We start from the raw sequence: 13080 nt of genomic DNA, 5'->3' as shown, positions 1-13080 counted from the left end.
TGTTTTTATTTTGGAAATTCAGAAGACAAGGTTAAAATACTTCAAACTTCCATTTACTTCCGCTATATTCACTTATGTATCATTAGATACGTATTTCGTTTTCCATTTTTTCCTATCTGATGATACATAAGTGAATATAGCGGAAGTAAATGGAAGTTTGAAGTATTTTAACCTTGTAACATTTTCCCCTAAGACGCTCAATATTAATTATTTCAATTCAGAAGAATTTCCCTTTTAAATCCTTCGAAATGTGCGAAAATTTTCCCTTCAAAATTTTACTTCAAAATTCCAGGGATTTAATTTGAATGATTAGTGGATTAGTAGAATTACTTGTTGGACAAAGACAAGTAGAACGACGATTTTATGATTAATGTAATCATTAATGTTTCTTCGAGGTTTCCTCGATTTCCATTATTTATTTATTTTCAGCAACCCAGTTTAATCAAGTGGTCCTGATTATGCTTTCTCTGCAGTTCTCTGCTATTGAAATAAATATACAAATTTGAATAAAATCACTTCATTCTAAAAGTAAACAAATCTTTCCGCAATACAGTTGCCCGCTGCGGCATTTTTTGAAAATTCATTAGTTACTTCAATCGCGTGAAAAAATATCTAGGTGTATGTGTATAGTTATGAGCACAACATTTTTGGAGGCAACTTTGCTTTTGAGGGAGCTGCCGTTGCCCTCGGAACTAGTTCAGAATCAACTGTCTAAGACGAGTTTTGTACTTTCCACATAATTCCACTACGTTTTGTTATCTTTACAGATACGTATTTCGACTTTAACTGTAAGGCCGTCGAGTCGAGTCAAGTACGAGACACTGAAGACAGCCTCACAGTTGAGGTCGAAATACGTATCAATCTGTAAAGATAAAAAAAACGTAGTGGAATAATGGAAAGTACTAAACTTGTCTTAGACAGTTGAAGACATTCCACTAAAAGAACTTAAATATTTTTTCTAGTTCAAAATAAAAATTTGAGCGATCATCTCTAAACCTTGCCTTTTTGCCAGTATGCTTGGCCTTGGCCTAATTATCAACACTCTTCTTCTTACTTCTTCTTATTGGCATTACATCCCCATACTGGGACAGAGCCGCCTCGCAGCTTGTTAATTAAGCACTTCCACAGTTATTAACTGCGAGGTTTCTAAGCCAGGTTACCATTTTTGCATTCGTATATCATGAGGCTAGCACGATGATACTTTTATGCCCAGGGAAGTCGAAACAATTTCCAATCCGAAAATTGCCTAGACCGGCACCGGGAATCGAACCCAGCCACCCTCAGCATGGTTTTGCTTTGTAGCTGCGCGTCTTACCGCACGGCTAAGGAGGGCCCCAACACTAACAACAATCAACACTAACAATAATAAATAATAATTACACTCACTTCTTAATCTTTCGTTGAGCTTTCACTCCATGCAACCTGAACAAGGAAGTCTTGACGGTAGTGTTACCAGATTCGGCTTGACTAAAAAGAGTACATTCACAAAAAGTGAAAATAGAGTACAAAAGAGTACAATCCATGTTTTTGCCTTTCTCGTATACAAATTATACGTAAAGGCTATATGTTCGCTCCAAAAATGAACCTTTTATAGGAGGCCCGGAAACCCATAGTGTTATATACCAATCGACTCAGATCGACGAATTGAGGTGATGTCTGTGTGTGCGTGTGTGTGTGTGTATGTGTGTGTGGATTAATCAGGTTTTTTTTTTAATTTACCATTCAAGTTCGATATTGTACCGTTCTGATTCAAAGCATGAACATGACTCGAATACCAAACACCTGCATTTAAATTAGAATTTCATCATTATTTGCGTGGTTCTTTCCATGGGATGGATGTTGAATTTGGTTGTAATCTTGATCCTCCGTACGGAAAACCGATGGAATTATGAACTGTAGAATATTAAAACGCTAGTGTTTGGAATATGAGTCATGTTCGGAATTTGAGTCAAAACGGTTTGTTTTTCGTTCGTATTTGTGGGATGGAATTGTGTTTGAAACCTGATATCTGAGGCTGAAGAACAGGTTACCCAGCTTGAATGATCGCAGTCTGTAGTATGAGAACGAACGTTTGAATTATGTTTCCAATTCCAACGCATGATTGTAACCATGTTTCCGGTCCAGCATGCAGTTTGTAATTAGGATTTGTAGTTTGTGTCATATTTAATTTGATTGCGCTGGCTTCTTAAATTTTTGATATCTAAATTTCTCGAAAAAAAAACTGGCGACCTATCTTAAATTTCGCCGTTTCAAACAAATTAAATATCATGAAAATAATAAACACGTCCAATGCCAATCGTGACTTACAAAACTGAGGAAAATTGATTCACTCTGCAATGTTTAGTTAAAAAATCAAATTTGTACTAACAATATTTAAAAAGAGTACGTATAATCTTTTCTTCGAAAAGAAGAGCACAGTATTTTTCTGTCTCAAAAGAGTACATGTACTCTTAAAAGAGTACGTCTGGTAACACTACTTGACGGTATATCAACTTGATTTTTCGACCATATGTCATACCACCCTCGCTCTATCATCACATCAAGGCGCTTCCATCAGACCTACAAAAACAAGCAAATAATTGATTATACAAATCTTACCCGACGGCCCTGCTTCGACTGCCGGCGTTCAATGCCCTAACTGGCTAGGCCAATGAAGGGCCCCCTCGATTACTCGGCACAACAATACCCGAAGGCACCACCGGAATTTTGCGTCGTGTGATGTTGGCCGCCGAGAGGAGCTTGAACGCCACCGATTAAATCGGCTATGGTCCAGTCGCTCTTATCAGAGGAACAGGACCGCATAAAACCGCCGCCACCGCATCATTTGCTGAGGACTTTTGCTGCCTTTTCCTTGCGGGAGTTCCAATGCCGAACCAATGCCACTTCCAGAAGGACTGCAGGATTATTATGGACCGGAAAAGTAACTCCCATCCAACCGTTTATCGCCAATCTTGATCCGGCAATCATTTAACAAGTCTGACTGCTCAGCATCGATGCTGGAAAAAAATCCTGAAAGAAAACAAAACAAATTACATCATCAAAGCGGTGCAGCTAAACAACAAAATTACCTGCAAATTGGACTTTTCACAGCGCTTTTACCCGGATCAGCTTTCATTGTCCTTTTTCCCTGCATATTCCCGACAGGAGTAAGTAGCAGTTCGACTTCCGTTTGCTCATCGTCTCCATCGTAGATAGTGCCTAAGAAAACAAAATACACAAAAATTGTAAACACTTCTAATTCCGAACCCGGTCTAGTCACTTTCTGCTGGATCCCCTCCCCCAGTAGTACTTACCCATAAAGGCCTTGCATCTCATACGATTGATTAGGCTGTATTCTGTTTTTAATTAATGGAATTTGCAGCAGCACACTTTTTCATTTTACTTCAAAGTTCTCAGTTCCAGGTCGAACGATAACGATAAACGCGCATTTTTGACAACTGTCAGGGTGAACGCTGAAATGAACAAGGTTTGTTCATAAGAATGCCTTATGATTATTTTACGCAAGAAAAAACTATGCATTTCATAAGGCAGACTTATGGCTTTCAATAGTACCTTATGAAACAAAAATAAAATGAATTTATAGGGTTTCATAAGGCAAAACTTATGGAAATCAAAAGGTTTTTTCTACCAGTGTACGATACGTCGTGAGAATTCGCTTTTAGCTGAAAGCCTCTGTATTATACTAACAGAGCAATACATAATGTTTCGTAAATATTCTATTTTTGCTCTCTCAACTACAAAGTGTTCAATTTTTGTTTCGGGACTACGTCTTTTCTCTATACTGCGGGACACTTCGCGATTGCGAAGTCACGAAAATATAAATTGAACGTTTCCCGATGGATTTTTATTTTTGCCTTTCTTGTACTAAGTACGAGTAAAGGCTATATATTCGCTCGAAAACCAAACTTTCTATAGAAGGCCCTGGGACCTGTTATACACCAATCGACTCAGTTCGATGTCTGTGTGTGTGTCTGTACGCAAAAAAGTCTAACTCACTTTTTGGGCACTTACTTTCAACCGATTTACTCACAACAAGTTGAAATCCTGTTCCATTGTTTCCTATTGAAAATCAGCTGGATCGTACCATGGGCTTCGAAGTTAGGGCCAAAATACAATCTTTTTAAACCGAAAGCAAGTAAAAATTTTGGGCACTTATCTTTAACCGATTTGCTCACAACAAATTGCATTCGACTGGGAATCCTGTCCCATTGTTTCCTGTTGAAAATTGACCTAGTCGAACTATGGGCTTGGAAGTTATGACCATAATACAATTTGTTTAAACCAGAGACGCATATAAAAGTGTAGCCCACTTGTTGGGTACTTATCCTTAACCGATTTGCTCACAACAAGTTTCATTCTACTGGGATGCGAATGGGACTGGGGCCGACTGGGATCGATCGAAAATTGGCCAGATTGCATTATGGGCTGGGAAATTATGGCTAAAATACTATTTTTGCCTTTCTCGTATACTTAGTATACCTTAGTATGCCCAACCTTTTCAAGCTACAGGCCAATTTTCAGAATGACCACTTGCTGACGGGCCGAAAAATATTCGGTATATATTGCCTTTCTCGTACAACGAAGATGTACCGAAAGGCTATCATTTCACTCTGAAAACGAACTTTTTACAGGAACATCTGATAGTAAAGTTTTTATACCATTCGACTCAGTTTGATAAATCGAGGTGATGTCTGTGTGTGTGTGTATGTTTGTGTGTCTGTATGGTCACTTATTCAACCTCAAAAACTCACACGATTTTCATGTACTTAGACTTAACTGATTTTGTCGCAACAAGTTGCATTTCGCAGAGCCACTCTTTTAATTACATGCTATTTAATTTCATCAAGATTGATCAATGCGTTCGCAGCTGACAAGGAAAACGGTTTAGGCAGTTTTCCATTTTTTCCCATATAATCGGGACTACGAGCAATGAGCAGCTACCATGCTAAAATATAAATTACGTTCGCGCGATGGGTTTGAAACCTCGCTACGGCAATATCGATAACGCTAACGCAACGAGCAAAGCTTTTCAAAGCTTGCAATGTGGAACGTGTTGAACACGAAAACTAATCGACGAACAACAGACCGCATCGTGCTTTCGTGCTGTGCGGTTCTTTCTCTCTTTGCGGAAGGAAGTTTTTAATACTACCCGAAGCTATTTTAATTTCAACGGTGCTTCTTAGCGCTATTTGTACCCACTGATCCCGTTACGATCTTTGCAAGGACCCGTGCCTTCGTTTTACGTTGGACCCGTTTGCGGAAGTAAAATTCCGACAAGCGGTGGTAATCCTGCAGGGACACCGTTCTGGGAAAAAACCTCTTAGAAGGTCACGTCTCCACGCTCAGTCATGAGCATTAATAAAAACAAGAGGAAGGGGGAGTCTCTGAATTCTCCACTTCCTTCAAAGAAACAAGGTTTCAAGACCGTCCTGCCAAAGCGCGGAAAAAATAGAAGGAAGCTGGAGAATTCGGATATTCCTTCTAACTCTAATATCAAATAATTCTTCTCCAATCGAACTGAGCAATCAGTTCGATTTGATTAATCGATGAAATTGAGCAAATCGAATATACCTCTAGCCCAGGTGATTCGATTCATGCGAAAAAGCAAAGATTCCGCCAATTGTGGTATCTGTTGCCGAGTTTTCTGGCTTCCGGAATGAGATTTTGAGTAACCTTCAGGGGATCAAGGTTTCATTTCAGCTTGCTAGGAAGGGTGACTGCCGCGTTTTGCCGGGATCCTTTGATGATCGCAAACGTCTTCTTCAACTGAGAAGCGCCATAAATTCTTCACATACGACGACAAAACTGAGCGATTGTTCAAAGTCGTCTTGAAAGGTCTACCCAGTGATGATAAATCACTGGATGAGATTAAAATTGAAATTTCTCAATTACTTGGATTTTCACCAGTCCAAGTAATTAAGATGAAAAGAAATCACTCTGGTACTTCCCAGAGGGCATTTCTCAAGAATTTTATTTAATTCATTTTAACAAAAGTGAACTAAATAATATGAAAAGTTTGGAAAAGGCCTGTATTATGTCTCATGTCCGTGTTACATGGGAACATTTCCGCAGAGCCTGGGCGAAATTCAAAACCCCACCCAGTGCCGTAAGTGCCAAAAGTGGGGTCATGGAACCAAACATTGTCACATGGATGCTAAATGCATGATTTGTGGTGGAACCTCTCACGCCAAGGACGCATGTCCTGTGAGAGAAAGATTCAATAAATTTAAATGTGCAAATTGTGGGGGCAATCATAAATCCAATTTCTGGGAATGCCCTTCACGCAAAAGTTTTGAATTCCGTGCAAAATTGATGACAGGAAATTCCAATCGGATCCCAGAATCGACGGGTAGAAATTTTCAAACGCTCAAATTTCGAAACCGGTTACCGGTCGAGCAATTCATACCCACCACAATTCACAAACAAATTTTGCCGCTCGTCAATAAATTCCAATTTTTCCAATGTACCTACGTATGCAAACATCGCTGCTGGTAGACCAAATTTCTCTTCTCAAAATGAGGTTTATACCCATGTCCCAACGGAAAATAATTGTCATGTTGCCGATTCAGGTAGCATGACTGCTCCCAATTTTGATTTTTTAACTGAACAATTGCATCACATGATTGATGCAATGTTCAAACAAATCTCATACCAGAAGCTGTTCAGGTTGGTATAAAGTACACACACAAAATTGTTATCGGACTCCGTTTCAATGGATCTAAATAATTGTGTGAAAGTTCTAAATTGGAATGCCCGCTCTCTAAAGGGTAAGGAAGATGAATTATTCAACTTCCTAACAGTTCATAATGTGCATATTGCCATTATAACAGAAACTTATTTAAAGCCCGGACTCTCCATTAAACGAGATCCAAATTATTTTATCTACAGAAATGATCGTCTTGACAGCGCCTGTGGTGGGGTCGCCATTGTCATTAATAGACGTATCAAACATAAATTATTTTCTTCGTTTGAAACCAAAGTTTTTGAAACCTTGGGAGTTTCTGTTGAAACAAATTTTGGTCAATTTTCCTTCATTGCAGCCTATTTGCCTTTTCAATGCAATGGGCAGCAAAGGAATTTGTTGAAAGCTGATCTTCAAATTCTGACTCGCAACAAATCAAAATTCTTCGTAATTGGTGACTTCAATGCCAAACACCGTTCATGGAATAATGCTCAAAGCAATTCCAACGGCAAAATTTTATTTGACGATTGTTCTGCGGGATATTATACTATTCAATATCCCAATGGCCCAACTTGTTTTTCATCCACTCGAAATCCTTCAACAATTGATTTGGTTTTAACGGATTCAAGTCAGCTGTGTGGCCAATTGGTAACTCATGCTGACTTTGACTCTGATCACCTTCCTGTGACATTTGAAATCTCACAAGAAGCCATTTATAACCCAATCAGCTCTACTTTTAATTATCATAGAGCTGATTGGGATTTATATAAAACATATATCGATAGGAATTTTGATGTTAATATTCCTTTGGATACCAAAAGTGATATTGACAATGCGCTCGTATCTTTGACAAATTTAATTGTCGAAGCCAGAGGCATTGCAATTCCCAAATGTGAAATTAAATTCAACTCCATTATTATTGACGACGATCTTCAGCTACTGATCCGTCTTAAAAATGTGAGGCGAAGGCAATACCAAAGAACTCGCGATCCCGCGTTGAAAGTTATTTGGCGAGATTTGCAAAATGAAATTAAAAAACGTTTCGATATTCTGAGAAATACCAACTTTGAGAATAATGTCTCGAAGTTGGATCCCAGTTCGAAACCCTTTTGGAAATTAACGAAAATTCTTAAAAAACCTCAAAAGCCAATTCCAGCGCTTAAAGAGGGAGATAAAATTTTATTAACAAATGGCGAAAAGGCTCAAAAACTTGCTCAGCAGTTCGAGAGTGCCCATAATTTTAGTCTAGGTCTCACTAGTCCAATTGAGGATCAGGTTACACGGAGCTTCGAAGACATTCTCAATCAAGAGAATGTTTTTGACCCTTCGTTGGGAACTAATTTGGATGAAGTGAGATCTATTACTAGAAAATTTAAAAATATGAAAGCCCCGGGTGATGATGGGATTTTCTACATACTTATCAAAAAACTTCCTGAGAGCTCTTTATCCTTTTTGATTAATTTATTTAACAAATGTTTTCAATTGGCATACTTCCCATATAAATGGAAAAACGCCATAGTTGTTCCAATTTTGAAGCCGGTCAAAAATCCAGCTGAGGCTTCAAATTATCGCCCAATCAGTTTGCTTTCTTCAATAAGCAAACTGTTTGAAAAGGACAGTACATTCAAAGTTAATTGCCTATATGCCGGGTATTAAGCCACCCGGAGTGGAAATTAATTACTATGTCTGAAACTTGATTATGCATATGTACAACATGTGATAGATTTAGTTCGGAAAAGGAATTGGAGGGTAACCGCCCCTTCGGTGGGGTTTGATCCCACGACCCCAGTTCGCATGACAGGTGCTTTCCCTACTAAGCTACGAAGGACCTCCGTCGTCCACCGCAGCTTAGCGGGTACTGATGAAACCAAATTCCCAGCACCAGGTACCAGCCGATCTCTCGCAATACATTTTCAGAACTAACTCTCTCAAATGTATTTTTGTACACAATGTCAACCAAGTAGGATGAGTATTTAATATTGTCCGGCTCCTACACACTTGCTTCATCAGCAACGGCGCTCAATGAAGTAGGGTTGTGTGAGGTTGTGCCGGTTTGGTCGTCAGATCCCAACACGACCACACAAGCGAAGAGAGATCGCGGTTACCCTCCAATACCTTTTCCGAACTAAATCTATCACATGTTGTACATATGCATAATCAAGTTTCAGACATAGTAATTAATTTCCACTCCGGGTGGCTTAATACCCGGCATATAGGCAATTAACTTTGAATGTACTGAGCTCGAGTGGCGATCTCTCTTCGCTTGTGTGGTCGTGTTGGGATCTGACGACCAAACTGGCAGAACCTCACACAACCCTACTTCATTGAGCGCCGTTGCTGATGAAGCAAGTGTGTAGGAGCCGGACAATATTAAATACTCATCCTACTTGGTTGACATTGTGTACAAAAATACATTTGAGAGAGTTAGTTCTGAAAATGTATTGCGAGAGATCGGCTGGTACCTGGTGCTGGGAATTTGGTTTCATCAGTACCCGCTAAGCTGCGGTGGACGACGGAGGTCCTTCGTAGCTTAGTAGGGAAAGCACCTGTCATGCGAACTGGGGTCGTGGGATCAAACCCCACCGAAGGGCGGTTACCCTCAATACCTTTCCGAACTAAATCTATCACATGTTGTACATATGCATAATCAAGTTTCAGACATAGTAATTAATTTCCACTCCGGGTGGCTTAATACCCGGCATATAGGCAATTAACTTTGAATGTACTGATCTCGAGTGGCGATCTCTCTTCGCTTGTGTGGTCGTGTTGGGATCTGACGACCAAACTGGCACAACCTCACACAACCCTACTTCATTGAGCGCCGTTGCTGATGAAGCAAGTGTGTAGGAGCCGGACAATATTAAATACTCATCCTACTTGGTTGACATTGTGTACAAAAAAATACATTTGAGAGAGTTAGTTCTGAAAATGTATTGCGAGAGATCGGCTGGTACCTGGTGCTGGGAATTTGGTTTCATCAGTACCCGCTAAGCTGCGGTGGACGACGGAGGTCCTTCGTAGCTTAGTAGGGAAAGCACCTGTCATGCGAACTGGGGTCGTGGGATCAAACCCCACCGAAGGGGCGGTTACCCTCCAATACCTTTTCCGAACTAAATCTATCACATGTTTGAAAAGATTATTTTAAATAGAATGATGGTTCATATTAATGACAATTCTATTTTTGCTGATGAGCAATTTGGTTTTCGCCATGGGCATTCAACCACTCATCAGTTATTAAGAGTTACGAATTTAATTCGGCTCAACAAATCTGAAGGATATTCGACTGGATGTGGTCTTCTTAATATAGAGAAGGCATTTGACAGTGTTTAGCATGAAGATTTGATTGTAGAATTGATGAATTTTAATTTTCCTCTGTACATTATTAAACTGATCCAAGATTATTTATCAGATCGCTCAAAATTCTAAATCTAATAGATTACCTGTTAGAGCTGGTGTTCCCAAGGCAGCATACTGGAGCCCATATTGTATTTTTACTTCTGACTTACCTGATCTACCACCAGGGTGTCAAAAATCTTTGTTTGCAGATGACACGGGCCTTTCAGCCAAAGGACGAAGCCTTCGTGTCATTTGTAGTTTGTTGCAAAAAGTTTGGATATTTTCTCCACTTACTTGCAAAATGGAAAATTTCCCGAATGCTTTCAAAACTCAGCTTATAATTTTCCCACATAAGCGGAGAGCTTCTTATTTGAAACCTTCTAGCAGACATATTGTCACTATGAATGGGGTTCCAATTAATTGGTCTAGCGAAGCTAAATATTTAGGACTTCTGCTAGATCAAAAATTAACTGTTAAAAATCACATTGAAGGCCTTCAAGCCAAATGTAACAAATATATTAAGTGTCTATATCCACTTATAAACAGAAAATCAAAACTTTGTCTTAAGAACAAACTTTTGATTTACAAACAAATTTTTAGACCTGCCATGTTGTATGCTGTGCCAATCTGGACTAGTTGCTGCAATACCAGAAAGAAGGCACTTCAGAGGATTCAAAATAAAATTCTGAAAACTGAAGTTGCCTCCGTGGTATAGTACCAATGAACTTCATAGAATTTCTAATATTGAGACATTGCAACAAATGTCCAACAAAATAATTTCCAGTTTTAGACAAAAATCGTTGCAATCTTCTATTGCAACGATTAACTCCTTGTACCCTTAGTATAAAATAGGTTAAGATTAGTTTATGTTGAAATTATTCCTACATGGTTCAATTCAACCAGAGGAAATATTCTAACTGCCAGAGGCAATTGAAATGTATTAATAATAATCAAAAATATATCATAGCAAATAAGGAAAATAGTATTAAGACGACACGGAACTCTAAGAAATGAATGCATGTATTAGGTAATTCGCAAATAAAATTAGTGAAAAAAAATTGATTACAAATTCTATTATCCGGTTATCAAACATATTGATAAATGAACTTGTTATCCTTTTGGCTGAATCAACAGCCAACATAGCAAAAATGATACCAGAATTTTGTTCCTGAAATAACGTCCTGAAAGCAAATTAGGTTATCACTGATACCAAGGTTATCCCAAGACCAATTATATTGCGGTTAGTCAGGACTATTCATCGATCCTGAATTAGCACATGCCCTTGGATCACATGTTCCGGAACCTACAAGGCCATTTTAAGTTCTTATTAAACTACAACGCTTGGTTCTCAGATACATATTTCATTATTCAACGACACCTGAAATGAAAGTAAGGTTATAATAAGGATAGTATAAAACAACCAGGAAAATTTCAACTTTTGTGCAAATTCCTTTGTTGACAGAGAAATCAGTAGATATCGTTAGTATGTATAATATAAACGACGCAAAATTTAGAAGAAAATACCAAATTTGTATTGATAATAAATTTTGTTATTATTCAGTTATCAGTTAATCACATGATTGATAACTAAATATCAAGTTGATAATAAGGATAACTAATCGTGTTATCAGTTTGATATCATTTCAGATATCTGCCTTTGCTCGGGTAGTGCAATGTGTTATGTCCGTGTCCGTAGGCTGCGAGACTTTAGCTGGCTACGCAAGCCGTAGATAGTCCTACTTGCAGCCGAAACATGCTAACGTCATTATCACAAGTAACGAATGTTTCAAGATATATGAATTCGTCTACAACCTTAAATCGTTTCCCATCCATTACCACTTCGGGACCAGCACAGTCTATTTGGCAGATTTCCCTCTCGGTCATTACACATGGCCTTCAGATCTATGTTCTCCTGCGCATTAGCAAACACTATCACAATCTTTTGAGCTGCGTTTTCTTTCTGCATTGCATTCGATTCTTTTCAGCACAACCTAGTATCCGACTCCTGGCAAAATTCTTGTCACCCAGCACTGCAGGCGTCACTGTACAGTTCCTAACAGTAACACATCTGTGCTGTTACAGTTTCACGGAAAATCTCCCACAATCTGTTGACGGCCTTAGATCCTTTGGTACTGTTCAGCAACGCCTTCAGCTGTCAAACGCTGGATGTTGAAACGCATCGATCTGTTATTTTGTGGACTCGTGAGGCTGGATGGTCGCGCCTGAACTTTTGAAACTTCAAAACTGTGATCCAAATAAATGATCGGGGAACTGAAGGATCTCACATCTATATCGTCCGAGAAATGCAGTCCGTTAAACAACACGTGGTCTATCTAGTGTTACCCCGCGGGTGCTACCAAGGGTATTTCTGGATATTCCTACGTGCGAAATAGGTGCTGCTGATTACTATCTCTCTAGCAGCAATGAAGATCCAAAGTCACGGACCATTATTATTGGCAGCGGAATGAAGGCTTTCTGTAACAATCGTTGACAGGAACAAAGTGCTTTCATTCCCGCTTAAGCCTTTTACAGAAATGCGTGTTCTATCAAAGTTCATTGTGCTTTATTCATTGCCAGGTCTGTTGCCGGTGAGTCCATCCGTTTGATCAAACTTTTTTCTTTCTTGGTAACTGTAGAAACCTCGGTACGGTTTCTCACCAGGATTGCGCTGCCTACTCGTGTTGAAGGGGCTGCTCGATGGTTAGATAATACAGCACAGAATGCACAGTTCTGCTTAGTGTCTATAGCTGAGCCACAGACGATGATCAGTCCCCCTTACATGGGGAACATAGGTTAATGTGAGCCGCCCCTCAGCAAAGATAAATAAAGTACGACACGCAATAAAAGCGATCTTCTAGTCCCTTCTCCCCTTAAGTTTTTGTTATTGAATCTCTAGAAACATGTATGGATTTGCACATCTACATAAAATAGAAAACCACCATCTTTATCAGTATACGATTATAGCTAATTGGTTTCAGCGATTTACATGACACAAATTTTGATATCTTCTATCATTTGATATAATGTTTCAACATTGTTTCAACACCAAGAAGCACTTTTAC

At 39.1% G+C, this 13080-nt stretch overlaps 1 long non-coding RNA gene across 1 annotated transcript; it reads right to left on the bottom strand.

Annotated features, from left to right (window-relative positions):
• Positions 1 to 2495: 2495 nt before the first annotated feature.
• On the bottom strand, positions 2496 to 3567 carry LOC134218124 (uncharacterized). The gene is made up of 3 exons (XR_009981263.1): positions 3294 to 3567; positions 3069 to 3198; positions 2496 to 3009 (listed from the first exon to the last, which is right to left on the bottom strand). It is a non-coding gene; the product is annotated as an uncharacterized LOC134218124 (long non-coding RNA).
• Between the last annotated feature and the right edge of the window lie 9513 nt (positions 3568 to 13080).

The sequence above is a fragment of the Armigeres subalbatus genome, chromosome 2 (assembly GCF_024139115.2).
Source record: "Armigeres subalbatus isolate Guangzhou_Male chromosome 2, GZ_Asu_2, whole genome shotgun sequence".
NCBI classification, from domain to species: domain Eukaryota; kingdom Metazoa; phylum Arthropoda; class Insecta; order Diptera; family Culicidae; genus Armigeres; species Armigeres subalbatus.
Note: the sequence above shows the minus strand (reverse complement) of the source record. Positions and strands in the feature narration are given on the sequence as shown.